The following is a 16,172-nucleotide window of genomic DNA, read 5'->3' as shown; positions in this document are numbered from 1 at the left end:
AATTAAAGTTTTATTTTCAATATATTACGTCATTACCATCTTATTCAAACAATGGCCGTTATAAGACAGTTCACGAACGACGTAGTATGGGCGTCACATCAGTCCAGACTTGAGTACAATGTATTCACTTTAATGTAAGTGTCATCCACATTTATAAACTTTCTCACCAAAATTGTATTCGTAGGTACTCGACGATGGCGATAAAAGCCGAAACAGCCTGTCGTAAATAAAGATTTGTTGTTATAAGTAGCTTTTTGGAAGCATCTGTTCTAATAATCATATCATTATCAGACATATATTGTGCTGGTGGTCCTGAAGAAGAAAAATTGCTTACTCATTAATCATATTTGTTAACCACGTAATATTTGCTGTCTCCTGAGCTGTCTTTCTGTTAATATTGTGCAGCGTTTTGACGCCTTCTGGTGCTGGCAGCTGTTACCAAAAACAGTTGAAATGAGTGCTACAATTCATCAAAGAACTAAACCACTGCAAATATATTTTAGCAGCCACTAATGCCACGTAACGATTCTGACGCCGTGTTATCCTTTGTCAGTGGCGTCATTCTGTGTCGGTATCGAGAGGCATGGATCCGCACACCACTCTCCCAGCCGTTGTCAGCTACCCAGCCCTGGAGCCGTGACATCTCACCCATATAGCTCCGCAGTTGGCATCATGGGGATGAGTACAGCCCCATCCAATCATCCCACCATGGAAAAATCCCGGGCAGTACTGAGAACTGAACGTGGATCTTGTGCATAGCAGTAAGGTACTCTTACCTCCTAGTTACGTTTTTTTTTTTTTTTTGGTTACTAAATGTTTTATTGAACTGAAATACAAGAAATCACAAATGTTAATGCGTAGGTTAAGCACTTCGAATTATTTACTTTAAAGAAGGAATTAATGTTATGTAGGCGTACAAGAACTTTTCATTTAATGCAAATTTGCATGGCGAAAGGGTTATACATTGACAGTAGTGGTACGTATCTATAAAGCTGTCAGAAAGGACATTTGTACAGCAAATCTAGACTTACGTATAGTCAGTACGAAAAGCTTTCTTTTTCTTGTGTAATGGCGCATTTGGGCTGGTGTGCGTATTATGTGAACAGTATTCTGAGGCAATCGGTCGCGACCGTAAACAAACGAGAACTTAGACTAACCAAGGGGAGAGGAGTGGCGCGGGACAATTAACCCCGCCTCCCTCTCGTAGGGCCGCCATCCTACGTCCGTCTTCTGTGCTTCCACGAAAGCAGAACTTTCATAACGCTCATAGGGATCGCTGATTCGTTTTGTTGTGATGAGACTCGCTTTGGAATCCCTTTATGCACCATAATTAGTCTCTTCACTTGTGTCAAAGTAAGATGAAAGAAACAAGAAATCCACATCACAATGCGAACTAGAGTACACACAGTACTTGGTAGTGGCTATAGCGTAATTGTTTGTGGCGGTTGGCAGTGTTTCTGTACCAGTATCCTAATCAACCATAGTTCAAAACACTACCCACCTAAAACTGCCACGATATAGTGTCTGCATAATACCGTAACCGTTGTGTTTCTGTTGCTGTTTCTCTCTCCAGCATAGCTATGGGAAGAAGCTGTGACAGCGTGTATAGTGCGACCTTCTACGTCTTTCCACCACTGTAGTCGACATAAAAATGTTGGAAATAATGCAGACTAATACGCAACAACTTTATTGATAAAGAGTAAACATAGCGGATTGTATTACAAAAAGAAACCAAATATGAATTACAACTAACGTTAATGTAAGGTGCCTACCATAAGAAACCAAGATGGAACACACCTTTGACAAAGTGCCCCAGCAAAAGAGAGGTGCATCTTCACCTTGTAAAGTAGTGACTGATATCTTCATCTCATTCGATGGGTTCATGATGACTCACTAGCAGATGCATTGATTTAAATGTGTTTAAGATGAACATCAACAAAAGCAAAACGAGGATAATGGAATGTAGTCGAATTAAGTCGGGTGATGCTGAGGGAATTAGATTAGGAAATGAGACACCTAAAGTAGTAAAGGAGTTCTGCTATTTGGGGAGCAAAATAACTGATGATGGTCGAAGTAGAGAGGATATAAAATGTAGACTGGCAATGGCAAGGAAAGCGTTTTTGAAGAAGAGAGATTTGTTAACACCGAGTACAGATTTAAGTGTCAGGAAGTCGTTTCTGAAAGTATTTGTATGGAGTGTAGCCATGTATGGAAGTGAAACATGGACGATAAATAGTGTGGACAAGAAGATAATAGAAGCTTTCGAAATGTGGTGCTACAGAAGAATGCTGAAGATTAGATGGGTAGATCACGTAACTAATGATGAAGTATTGAAGAGAAGTGAGGAGAAGAGGAGTTTGTGGCACAACTTGACAAGAAGAAGGGACCGGTTGGTAGAACATGTTCTGAGGCATCAAGGGATCACAAATTTAGCACTGGAGGGCAGCGTTGAGGGTAAAAATCGTAGAGGGAATCCAAGAGATGAATACACTAAGCAGATTCAGAAGGATGTAGGTTGCAGTAGTTACTGGCAGATGAAGAAGCTTGCACAGGATAGAGTAGATGGAGAGCTGCATCAAACCAGTCTCAGGACTGAAGACCACAACAACAACACATCATTTTTGCGCTGGATTGTTCACTTCAATGGTTAGTACAATGTTGGACAGCACTCCAGTTACGCATCAAGGCTTCCAGTACATCCCTTTGTCCAGATGCACACTACATGACTACTTTGAAAGCCCTATAAATGTAACGACGTTGTAGATGTAATGATTGCATCTGACTTCAGCTATCAAGGAGAATGCTTGAAGAAGAAGGATATTTCAAGTCTCTGTTAGGCCATAAACTTTCCAGCTTGTCCTCATCAGAGGCTCGAAAAATCTGCATACTTATCAAGCCAGTTAAACACAATGTTATGCAGTCTTCCACTGCAATTCCCACCTTCCTTCCTTTGACATCACTTTCCCCACCCCACTAAGAACAACTAAACCTCCAGAAGCAAAGAAATACAGGTTATGTCAAAAAGTACTTTATAGCTTTGGAATGATATAGAAATTTACTGAGATAACTTACAGAATCGGTAGATGTATCATTTTGCAGCAAACAGCTTCAAGCTGTTCGTGTAGTTCATCAGCACCCCATCTTGCCACCAAGAGCGCCAGCGTAGTGCACACTTAAAATGGATGTTTTCGCTAGTAGGTCCGTGCTTGTTACGTGTTTTGGTTTCATGATACTAACTCTGCAACAACTGTTCGGCGTAACATTTGCACCGAATTCGCTAAAGAGCCTCCAAGCAGGCCTGCAATTTACTCTTGGCATAAGAACACTGTGCAGACGGGTTGTTCACTGCGACATGGTAAACATTAGGTCACCAGCATGTTGATGAATATGTTGAGCAGGTTAGGGAGAGCTTTACCCACAGCCCACAAAAATCAACGCCACATTTCATTAAAGACTATGTGTTTGTTCTTCCCGTAGCAAACAATGTGGCTGACCTGAGAAATCAAATCTACACTGCTGTTGGACGTTACATCTGATTCGCTGCAACGAGTGTGGGAAGAAATTGATTGCTGGTGGGATGTTTGCCACATCACAAGTGGTAGTGGCATCGAACCAAAATTACACTTGATGCTTTTATTGAAGCTTCGGGTTGTTTCTTACAAAATGACACATCTATCTATTCTGTAAGTAGTTCTAATACATTTCTATATCATTCCAAAGTTGTAAAGTCCTTTTTGACTCAAGCTGTATTTGGAGTTGCGTATACATCAGCACTAACTAAGTCCTCCACTATTGTTGATAAATAAAAGGGCACCAACTTAGAACTAAATCATCAAAAAAATGGCTCTGAGCACTATGGGACTCAACATCTGTGGTCATAAGTCCCCTAGAACCTAGAACTACTTAAACCTAACTAACCTAAGGACATCACAGACATCCATGCCCGAGGCAGGATTCGAACCTGCGACCGTAGCAGTCGCGCGATTCCGGATTGAGCGCCTAGAACCGCTAGACCACCGCGGCCGGCCTAAATCATCATATGTAATATCAGTTTTAGACGTGGTGTCCTTCACAGTAAAATTTGGTGTACAAACAAATGAGTTAGAATTAAAAATTCTGTTGATTTAAGAAAGTGTTGAAGTATTGTCACTTAAATAAATTGGGAACTTAACAAGAGGAGTCTACTAACACCTACCATATTAAACCTGCACGACACCACGTTCCATCCCCATAGTTACGATGTGCAAGCCGAGACCAATGATCACGAGGATCATCCCGAATGGCCCTGAGTCCCTGTTCAGCTGCAAGGTGCCCTTCGCCGCCCTGTAGGCCACCATGACGCTCACCATCACTGTGAACTCCCACGCAGGCCGGCCACCATTTACAACATGTACTCCGAGCGCGAGAAGCAGAAGTAATGCTACGAAGAGCATGGAGCATACGCGAAACAGCACACGTGTTGTGTACCTGGCCAGCCGGAAGATCCCTGTGGACATCAGGTAGACTCCCACGAGTATCACCATCAAGCCACCTGTTTCAACACCCACGCCAAGGCAGAGGAGCATTAGCAGCACCCCAAAGAGTGTGCGGTTCACATGGCCGGCCATCAGTGAACTGGGTCGCCGCTGCCGGAGGTAGGTGCGAACCATGGTCGGGACCAGGCTTAAGATGCCTGTGGCTGTCACGTAGGCCGCTAGGATTCTCAGTCCCACAGTGAAAACACGCAGCGGCATGTCACCTGTTGACAAACAACATGCCTGTTATGTTTGAGTAATGGGCATGTTGGTGAGAGCAGAACGAAAGTAATTCAAAATTTGTGGAACACTCACAGCAAGGTATACCACATGAATTGATGGAACACAGTAGACTATACAGGACAGCGAATGTTCGGTGGAAAGTAAAATAGCATCGGCCACACTCCCTAATGTTCGCTGCCGATGCTCTTGTCTACAGGAACGTATCGACACCGAAATATCTTGAACAAAAGCTACATTTAAACCTGTATGACTGTCAAATATTTGGCACCGTCACGAGTTGCTGGGTAGAAATGTGGGAGGTAAACACTGGAATTTCATTTCTTTAAAAACGTTGCACCAGTTCAAACACAGATCTCATGTTGCCACCACTTAATTCTGTAAATACTTGTTTTGTAAATAAAACTGCCTTTTCCTGCTGCTACTTAATTTATTTATCCCATACGCGTTTCCCCTTAACTTGTTCTAAGGCATCATCAGTGGGATCTCTAACGATACAGTTTTATTAGTTTTAGATTATTAAATAGCTCACGTCACGATATTTTTTGCAAAAAAGTAATTAGTTCCGCTTCACTGATCTGCGTTTCCTCACATTTGGTCTGGAGGTCGCACTACCACTCTCTTACTGACATATAAGCACAACTTTGCATTCTGACCTTCTTCACACTGTTCACCATGTTTCTCCTCCTTTTTGTGGTGTACCATTGTTCCTTTGCCACTCGATATAACTATTTCGCCGGACACTGCTTTTCACAACGTAAATATTGCAACTCCATTACGTGTTTCCTCCTCTTTGGCCTGTCTGCCTACTTGTAGTCAACCTAACGAAGTATATGTTCAAGACTAACTTCTATTAATGATTGGCTCTGAGCACTATGGGACTCAACTGCTGTGGTCATCAGTCCCCTAGCACTTAGAAGTACTGAAACCTAACTAACCTAAAGACATCACACACACCCATGCCCGAGGCAGGATTCGAACCTGCGACCGTAGCAGCAGCGCGGCTCCGGACTGGAGCGCCTAGAACCGCACGGCCACCGCGGCCGGCTCTATTCATGATTTTTATACCGTGTGTGTATGTACGAAAAGGAGAGAGAGAGAGGCGACGAGCACTTTTTTTGGGAGGTTGGTGGTTTAAATTGTATGGTATTGTACTAGCAGCTGTTAGCGAATGGTTGAAAGCTTTGGTGACAGCTGATTTGACTTTTTGTTTCAATATTCTGTGGAGGACTTCATGGATAAGTGCGTGTAAAGATGTTGGGTGGTATTATTATTGTAGTGGATAGTATTATTATATTAATCCTCTTTGGGTGCATTATTCTATTATTTTATCTATTAGTGCAAATAATGAATTGCTTGGCATGTGTACTTGGTCATTCAACAGGGTTTTCCTTTCTGCTTTGTTTTTCTGTATGTGGTAATTTTCTTGCAAGATTAGGAGGTGTTTGTTATTGTTGATTCTAGTTATTTTCATCTCATCTTCTCTAGTGGTTGGTTTGTGGTCATGTTCTCTTAGCTGTTCTGCAAATGTGGAGTGATTTGACCTATATTTCCAGGTTCTGATGTGTTCTTTGTATGACATAAAATGTTCCACCTGTTCGTTCTTTGTATGACATAAAATTTTCCACCTGTTTGTCCTATGTATCTGCCTTAACAAGTGTTACACTGTAGTTGATATATACCTGCTTTCTGGTATATTTATCTGTTTTTGTCAGTTTTGGGGTGTATAGAATCGTCTGTTGTGTGTGCTATGTTTATTCCCTGTCTTTTGAAAATGTTGGTGATTTTATGGGTGAGTTTGTGTTTATATGTCACTGTGTAACATCTTGTGTTTCCTTTCATTTTTTTCTGATTATTCTGTGTAGTTGTTATGGGACGGCATGTTTGTGTTAGGTCCTGTTGTGTTGTTGTCTGTGGTTTGGAGCTTTCTGCTTTTATTTCATTTTTAATTTTGTTGTTTAGCTTTGTGACTATGTTATTATCGTAACCATTACTTTGCACACTATCTGCATTATTATGTCCAGTTTTTTTGATAGCTTTCTTTGGTGAGTGGTACTGTCTTCAGTCTATGGAGCATGTGTCGAAGTGCTGCTTGCTTTCAAGAGTGCGAGTGGTTCAAGGACTGAGGAATGATAATGTCCATTGCTGTGGGTGTATGGTAAATTTCAAACATATGCTTAATGTTTTGGTTTTTGATTGTTATATTCAGAATGTTAATTTGGTTGTTCTGTTTTCTTTCAATTGTGAATTTTATACTTTTATGGATCTTGTTGATGGCAGTATGTAGTTTTTCAATGTTTGTTTGTGGTTCATCTATTAAGTAAAAGATGTCATCCTTATACGTGAACCAATATATATGATGTATTCTTTTGCTACTATTTTTGTGAAAATGATCTGTTCAATGTGGTTTACAAAAATATTTGCTAAGGCTCCTGAAACTGGGGACCCCATTGGTAATCCATCTTGTTGTAAATAAATTTCATTATTGTTTTGGAAGTAATTTTGTTCTGTTATGAGCTTTATTAATGTGTGTGTTTCTTTAATCTGCTCATCGTGGAGTTGAATATAAGTTTTCAGGTTCTTATCTATGATTTCTATTGTTTCTGGTACTGGTATGTTGGAATATATGCTTTCTATATCAAATGAGTAGAGTGTTGCTGTGTCTGCGATTTTTATAGCCTTTATTTGTTGTATTATCTGTGTAGTGTTTTTAATGGTTCTGTCTTCTTGTACTTTGAAATATTTCAGACAGTAGTTTTAGCATGTATCCCGCAAACTTGTAAGTATAGGCCTCACAGAGAGATTCAGTTTATGGATTTTTGGTTGGCTCTGAAGGACAGATGCAGTGTGACTGATCTGTGTCAACTTTCTTTTCTCTGTGTTATCCAGTACGATTTCAATGTTTTTCAGAGTAATTTTTACTTTTGTCTGAATCTGTTTGATGGTCTTATTTTAATTTTGTATTGTTATTTTGTGAGATGAATTCTTGTGTTTTCTCAATGTATTGTTCTTTGTCTTTCATAAAAAAAAGAAACACAAGATGGTACACAATGACAAACAAACACAAACTCACCCATAAAATCACCAACGTTTTCAAAAGACAGGGAATAAACATAGCATACACAGTAGACAATTCTGTACACCCCAAAACTGACAAAAACAGATTAATATACCAGAAGTAGGTATATATAAACTATAGTGAAACACTTGTTAAGGCAGATACATAGTACAAACAGGTGGAACATTTGATTTCAGATACAAAGAACACATGAGAGTGTGGAAACATAGGACAAACCACTCCACATTTGCAGAACACCTAAGAGAAGATGACCACAACAAACCACTAGAGAAAATCGTGACATGAACTGTTTAATAATCTAAAACGAACATGACTGTATCGTTACAGATCCCACTGACGATGCCTTAGAACAAGGAAAGGGGGAACGCATATGGAACAAATAATTTAAGTAGCAGTAGGAAAAAGCAGTTTTATTTACAAAACAAGTATGTATATGCTTGCTGCAGAGGATGGCCACACAAACAAACTTGTAATTCTGTAAAGTTTGCTCACAATCCTTCATTGATAGATGCCAACTTAATGCCTCACACTGCATTGCCCAACCATAGTCTGCTGTGTCACACTGACCTGCAAGCCACATATGATATGGTAGCAACTCCCCCTATCACCAGGCATGACATGATGTCAGATAGTGTGCCCTGCTGGCTTCCTGCATCCAGCAGGATGTGTCATCTAACTTTCACCATTACATGTTGCTGTTCACAAGGTGTTCGTGTCACTATGCCCTGAAACACAGTTTGGAATGCAGGTTGACAATTGTTTGGGCTAGACACCCACCAAAACCAGCTATATGAATTCAGAGTTAGCCCTGCTTTGCATTTAGAACTGGATGCATTCTGGTCTCCCAGTCATCCGGAATGTGATACCTATAGCATTCCAATATAGGAAATCTATTGTTACTGCTTGACACATTCATGTAGGAAGGTTTCTCTGTTTAGAGTTCCACACACAATAACGACAGACTTTAAGGGAATGAAATAAGTAGTAACTGCATAGGGACTGAAAGGACCACACACTTCTTGGTATATGACAGTATTATTATTTAACTTGCATCAAGTGAAGATCTGCAAAATAGCGCATTGCTATACCTCCTACATACATTGTAGTGTGGATTCTGCATGACACAAGCACTTGATGTATTTGTGAAGGTTTGTGGCAGTAGGGGCATACCAATTCTACCTGAATGTGACGTATTGTTCTCCTTAAATAAACATACTGGCCAGTTTCCCTAGCCTAATTTAGTGACCTTTATATAAACAAACATTTCACTTCAGCTCTTGTTTTGCTTATTTAGGATGTAGTTAATCAGCAATAACTGCATTATCGTTGAATTTAATGGTCCATAACTGTCATTATAATTACCATAATTTGCAGCCAAGATGGTGCCCTTGAAGCACACTTACGTTCGCGTTTACCCAGGTGTCATCACCCAAAAGTGACGTCTCTTCTCTCCCACTGGTGTAGTGTACACTGTCCCCCACCATCACTGTTGCAGTGTCTTCTATTGTTCCCCCATTTCCCACTGCCCCTGCCCTTCTTAGAGCCTCAAGCATCCTGAAACTGTCGTTCTTAACCTGTACCTCACTTGAGCATGGCACCGCCACTATGGAGTGTCAGAGGTAATCCACTGAGTGCGAGGAGAATAAAATGAAGAAAACTCTTTCATTCGAATATAAGTATCAGTTCCTCCATGTCTTGCATTACTATTATTATTTGCCATTTAGTAATATTTTCTTTGTCCTGCAATACCACACACTCCCTACGATAACGTAGTTAACCAGACTAATTTATGGGAACCGTTCAATTTTCCGCGATTCGTCAGACTTTAGGTTCACACCACCTGTTTCATCTTTTAGCCTCCAACACACGAGCAGCAGCAGCAGTGGCCAACCAGTGACACATCACAGAATGATATAAAATAACTGTACTCCTATGATCGTGAGTTATCACTATTACCTGCATTTGCACCACCATACATGTGATGACAGTGGGATACTCATAATTTAAAGTGTTTGTATTCATGGTTATGTACAGTCTAAACATGAGAGGTAGCATACGTATAGTTGGGTGGATGTCGTCTGGTCATGAGTTCAGTACTCTAATGGTGTTTGAAAATCCTCAGTATGCAGTAAGATCGTTATTCTTTCATCATACGAGTGATGGGAGATATGTGATGATTTCTCGAATGTAGATTCTCTGTTAAATGATAAAAGTGCACACCCTGAGTTACTGAGGTGCCACTCAGTGTGTGACAGTGACTGAAAACAACTAAAATTATCAGTGATGAGGACAGATTAGAGCACACCTCTTCACAGGAAGCGACATTCAGAAACTTGATGTACATAAGTTAAGCAATACAGTGGGCAGTGAATGGCCATATTGGCTCATGGGATTATGTTCACGAAATTTTTGGTAACGTTTGGTACACTCTTTCAAAGCTGCCTAATGAGTAGGTTTCTGAAGATGTATTCACAAGAAACTTTAATGTGTCGTGGTGCTGTATTAAGCATGTATGGTACAGCACTGGTACTTGGTGCAGACAAAGAAATGTGGGAAACTTACATATGTTTATCTTCCCCACAATATTATCAGAAATTAAGAGAGAAATTAAACGACCTGTAAGAATGAAATTTTGGTATTTTATTTCATTTAAAGATTCAGTGCTGGGTGTACCTGTCAGTAGTGTACATGCACTGAAAGAAAAAAATAGTCTGCCTCCATTACCAACAGACTCTAATTTATATAATGCTTGCGTATTTTTACATGCAGCTGAACTGTCCAAAAATATGAAATAGATAGTTTTTCTCTATAAAGGCCAAGAGAGTAGTTGATAATTTTCTGGTTTATTCATTAGATAGACAATAATTCGTTTGAACATAGACACATAGCGTTGATTAGTTACTACACAGAAACTTTTCCTTTGGTGGATGATTTAATGACTAGAAAAACAATAACAGAGATACATTTCATATCACTAGAAACATTTTTTACACAACTACACATCCCATGGCTGTCTCAAATAAACGTCATTTCTTTGTGATACAATATTAAAGAGAATCTTCTTTGATACAGTATGAGGGATTCTTTGATAATAGACTTAGCATTTTAGACAAAATGGGAGATGAATAAAAAATATACACCCTAATAATTCTGGAATGGGTAGCAGCAGATGAAGAGAAAACTATACACAAAATACAAAACACACGCACACACACACACACACACACATGGTCATACTACATACAGTTTATATATTAGATTGGTGTGCAAGTTTTTTGCGTTTTTGTTTTACATGCTAGTATTCTGGCTGCTATGGATTTCTTCAGTGACTGTTTTATTTGTAGTTCACTGATGCTATTTGAGCGTAAATATTGTCCTTTTTTCATCTGCAGATACTAAGTGGAGCTGCGAACGCTAGAAAATGGACTACCATGTGGAGAGATCGGAACATTTCCGACATATTTTTCTGTTTGAGTTGCATGGAAGGATGACAGTATCGGAGAAAACCAGAAACATTTGTGCTGTGTATGGGGAATATTGCCATTGGACGGAGCATAGTAATAAAATGGTTTTCTCTTTCTAAGCAGGAGCGATTTAATATTAGTAACTCTCCACATTCAGGAAGACCTTCAGTGTTTCGTTTAAACACATTAATCCAAAATGATCCGCGTCAGTTTAATCGAGAACTGGCAAATGTAATGACTTGTAATTACGTCACCATTGTCTGACGTTTGCTTGCAATGGGGAAGGTTCAAAACTCGTGCGGTCTGGTACCACATGTTCTAAGTCTAAATCATAAAAATCATTGGGTGCATATCTGTTTGCTCGTCGTCAGTACCCCGTGAATAACACCGACCACCCCTATCATGTATTGTTAATGGTGACGAGAAGTTATGTTTTTATGCTAACGTAAGGATAAGAAAGTAATGGTTGAGCCATACAAAGCAGCAACTCCCTTTACACAGGTCTGCACTTACCTGCATAAGACAATGTTATGCATCAGGTGGAGCAGTGACGGCGTGATGTAGTACGAATTTTTCTGCAATGTGTAACTATCACTGCTAACATATATTGTCAACAAATGAGACGTCTTGCAGACGCAATCCAAGAACAACGAATAGGAAGACTGCATGAAGTGACAAAAAAAACTATACAGGATTTGGGTTGGGAAGTCATTCTGCACCCACCTTACTCACCTCATCTTGTACCCTCATATTTTCACTTTTTCCTATATCAAACTAGCAGTCTTCAACGAACTTCTTTTATGGATCAAATTGCGCTTTGAACATGGCTCAAAACCACGTGATTTCTACAGTCACAGACTCTAACAGTTATGCAGGGTTGGCAGATTGCCGTAAATAGTGACGCAGAATGTATTTTTGATGATTAAAGTCTTTGTTATGTATATGTGCTGTGTTTATTAAACTTAATGGAAAAACGTTATGAAGTTATGCACCAACCGAATAGAATTTACATGCAGTAAATGTAGCCAACCACTAAAACACACCTACTTACATAACTTTGACAAACCATTGACAGAGCTATAACACGTACACTCACACACATATACCCACTATTTTCAGATAAAAACCTATTCCCACGCTCAATCACGCAAATGAATGTGTGAGTATGGAAGAGTCGCGATCCCATCCTCACAGATGACTCATGTGTCATCATGAAGTGACAGACCAATTTTAAATTGCGAAACAATATACAACCCATGCTCTCGTGACTGAGTGTTCGTTTGGTGTATCACATGCTGAGAAGAAGAATCCTCACCAAGAAGCAGACACTCCAACTAATCATCACTCATGAGAGCCTTGGAGACTCGCCCTTATCCTGCCTTTGGGTGGCACCTATTTCATTAAGGTACACACACGTTTTGAATCTAACACTCACAAACGCCACTGTCTGAAACACATATCAAGCTGATAATAATCTTGTTTTGAGGCCTATTCCCATAAAGATTATTGGCCACAAATCCGAACGCATCGAATTCTTCTGGATTGTGCCTCACCACTTTATATGGATCACAGCCTTTAACCCAGGAGATGAAAGAGTCTGTATGCATATAAAGTATCTTTCGATCAGAGAATTTCGTCTTTGCAAACTTATAGTGAAATTGGTACACGGGTGGTCTGGTAAGGTCCAATATGCACATCCCAACATAAACAGGTTTTTGTAACTCTATCGAAATGCCAACCATTTTAAGAGCAACTAATCCTTTATTAAAGACTGTGACCCATTTACAATTTGGCCTAGTTGTCCAATCTTGTGCGCCATAATGCTCACAGTGGTAATCTACAGGAGTTTCACAGTTGTTTCTGAAATACCCCAATTGCTTTCCGGAAAATAACACTATTCATTAATTTCAAAAAAATCTATCTCAAACATCACACGTCATGTTAACTCTCTGTTCAGTGTTAACATCAATATAATTCTTCTACCAGAGTGTCTGCTTGAAGGAGTTGCCACTGCAGAAGCGTTGCACAGGACTAGGTGTTCTGGACATAGCAGCATACCACTGTGTGCATCATGCAAACTAACAGGATATCCCTAATCTGCCTCCAAAACATGTTCTTCACCACAATCAGCAACCACAATGATGAAGTCACTTAATCTGAGGATGTCCTCATCCAACAGCCATCGAAACTCCCCAGCAGGCAGATGCTCTTGCATGGCATATCCGTAAGTTGTTAACCCATCACTATGCACCTTTGCATATCTGCAAAGCGGAATTAAGTTAAATTTTCTCAGGTTGTAAGTAGGCTGTCTAGGTTTTTTTATTGGTAACGCCGCCGCCACGTAGCGCTCTGTATAAAAATCACTGGCTGTGCCGTGTGCAGTCTGTGGCTGGTTTGCATTGTTATCTGCCATTGTAGTGTTGAGCAGCGGCAGCTGGATGCTAACAGCGCGTAGCGTTGCGCAGTTGGAGGTGAGCCGCCAGCAGTGGTGGACGTGGGGAGAGAGATGGCGGAGTTTTGTAATTTGTAAGACTGGATGTCATGAACTATCATATATATTTTGCCTATTAAGGTAAATACACTGTTCTCTATTAAAATCTTTCATTTGCTAACTATACGTATCAATAGTTAGTGCCTTCCGTAGTTTGAATCTTTTATTTAGCTGGCAGTAGTGGTGCTCGCTGTATTGCAGTAGTTCGAGTAACGAAGATTTTTTGTGAGGTAAGTGATTTGTGAAAGGTATAGGTTAATGTTAGTCAGGGCCATTCTTTTGTAGCGATTATTGAAAGTCAGATTGCGTTGCGCTAAAAATATTGTGTGTCAGTTTAAGCACAGTTGTGTATAATTGTTCTAAGGGGACGTTTCATATGTCGACCCTTAGTCGAGGATACCTCACTGGAATCTTCCGATTTTTTCTTGTAGTTTGTGTAATTAGTGTAGATTTTGTTTATTGCTAGCATGGAATTGTAGAGAGAATCTCCTTTGTAGTTGTAGTTTTTCATTGTTGTACAGTAAAACAGTTGTGGCATGCATGTAGATTTGCACCGAGTATTTCGCAGCTTCGCTTGCAATTAACTAGATACTATTTTCAGTGCTATGTTAATGTGTTCTCTTATTTTTGCTCTTCAAATTGTGCTTTTATGTGTTATCGTGTGCAATATTGTGACAATAATGGCGTGTGAAAAACGTAACACTAGGCTCCAAAGTAAACTGAGAAATAATAGTGACGACGAGCGTCGCTTATCAGCACCACTGTGTAGTGAATTAACAGACATTCGAAGTAGTAATTTGGTAATTGTGCATAGGGAAATGGAGCGGGCGGCAAATAATGGTGTAGACAATGAAACAAGTAGTGAACAGGGAACAATTATCGCTCGATCAGTCGGCAACAGCTCGCCTCAGGTATCCGAAATGACAGAACACAATATTTCAAATACTGTAGACTTAGGTTATGGGTCCTCACCGTTTTCTCAAATGAGTCAAGACACATTTTCTGCCTGTCAAAATGTAAATGTTGCCGGTGAAAATGCACTGCCAAAAAGCATAGAAAAACAGATTCCAGACACTAATACATTATTATTGCAATTAATGCAACAAATGGAACAAAATCAGAAACAAATGGGACAAATGCTTCAAAAGTTAGACACAATGGAACGAAATTTTCAAAAGTTAGACACAATGGAACAAAATCTGAGGCAAACACAGCAAAAGTTAGACGCAATGGAGCAAAAGCTTCAAAAGTTAGACTCAGTGGAACATACGCTTAAACAAACACATGAAGATTTAACTACTGAATTACATAAAATCGAATCGAAATGACAAAAAGTCTGTAATGACGTAAAAACACAAATTTATGAGCATTTCGAACCTATTTTTTCGCGGCATGAAAATGCATTACAGAATCACGAAGCAGCCATAAAAGAACTGCAAACAATTGTTCATGAAAATCATGAGACCTTGCAAGCTAAAATTGACTCAGTTGCATCTACCGATTCGGTTACGCAACTTGCAAAAACTCAAGAAAACTTAAAGGACACAGTAGATACTCTGAAAATTGGTTCAGAAAGACACAAGGAGGACATTAGTTCATTATCAGAGATAGTAGTTGAACTTTCGGATCAGCTAAATAATTTATCTACGAAGGTAGATGATAATCTGAATGACACAAAACCGGTAGTCTTTAATGACACAGAAGAGTTCGAACAATTTAGGAAATTCAAACAAAATCAGAATCAAATTAATACGCAACACCAAAGAGAAATCCGGGAAGTACAAGATCAGTTGACACAGGTAATACAAGAATTACGTATTTCAGAGGACTCTCCCACTCCAATACGGGAAGAGGGACATAAAAATACGGAACTGCCACAAAATAATAACACAGGGCACTTTGGAGATTATGAAAGAAATTGTCAAAGTACACCGAATTTTGAGATGGAACCGCCGAAACGACGTAACAATGACCGACATGCGACCCGCCGACACGATGATTTTGACTATAAGCTGTTCATTACTACACGTAAATTCAAAACATTTAAGAATTCTGGCAACGACATTAATCCACAAGCGTGGCTTCATCAATTCTCTCATTGTTTTCCCCCCAACTGGTCATTAGAGCACAGATTAGAATTTATGTGTGGCTATTTAGAGAATGAACCAGCTGTAAGAATACGATCGGTCATTCACGATTGCCACAGTGAAGGAGAATTTTACCATGTCTTCCTCTCAGCATATTAGTCTCAAGCCACACAAGACCGAGTAAAACATGGCATCATAACGATGAGACATTTCGAACAATCTGAATTTTCCAGTCCTATGAAATATTTTGAAGACATGTTGCATAAGAATCAGTATCTTTCTAATCCATACAGCCCC

At 39.7% G+C, this 16,172-nt stretch overlaps 1 long non-coding RNA gene across 1 annotated transcript in view; it reads right to left on the bottom strand.

The window, feature by feature from the left end:
- Positions 1–16,172, bottom strand: part of LOC126281731 (uncharacterized) — a 70,080-nt gene that overhangs the window by 39,502 nt on the left and 14,406 nt on the right. The window contains exon 2 of the long non-coding RNA XR_007551300.1: positions 4,468–4,738. This is a non-coding gene — a long non-coding RNA (uncharacterized LOC126281731). The remainder of the gene's footprint in view (positions 1–4,467; positions 4,739–16,172) is intronic.

Source organism: Schistocerca gregaria, chromosome 7 (genome assembly GCF_023897955.1).
Source record: "Schistocerca gregaria isolate iqSchGreg1 chromosome 7, iqSchGreg1.2, whole genome shotgun sequence".
Taxonomy (NCBI): domain Eukaryota; kingdom Metazoa; phylum Arthropoda; class Insecta; order Orthoptera; family Acrididae; genus Schistocerca; species Schistocerca gregaria.
Note: the sequence above shows the minus strand (reverse complement) of the source record. Positions and strands in the feature narration are given on the sequence as shown.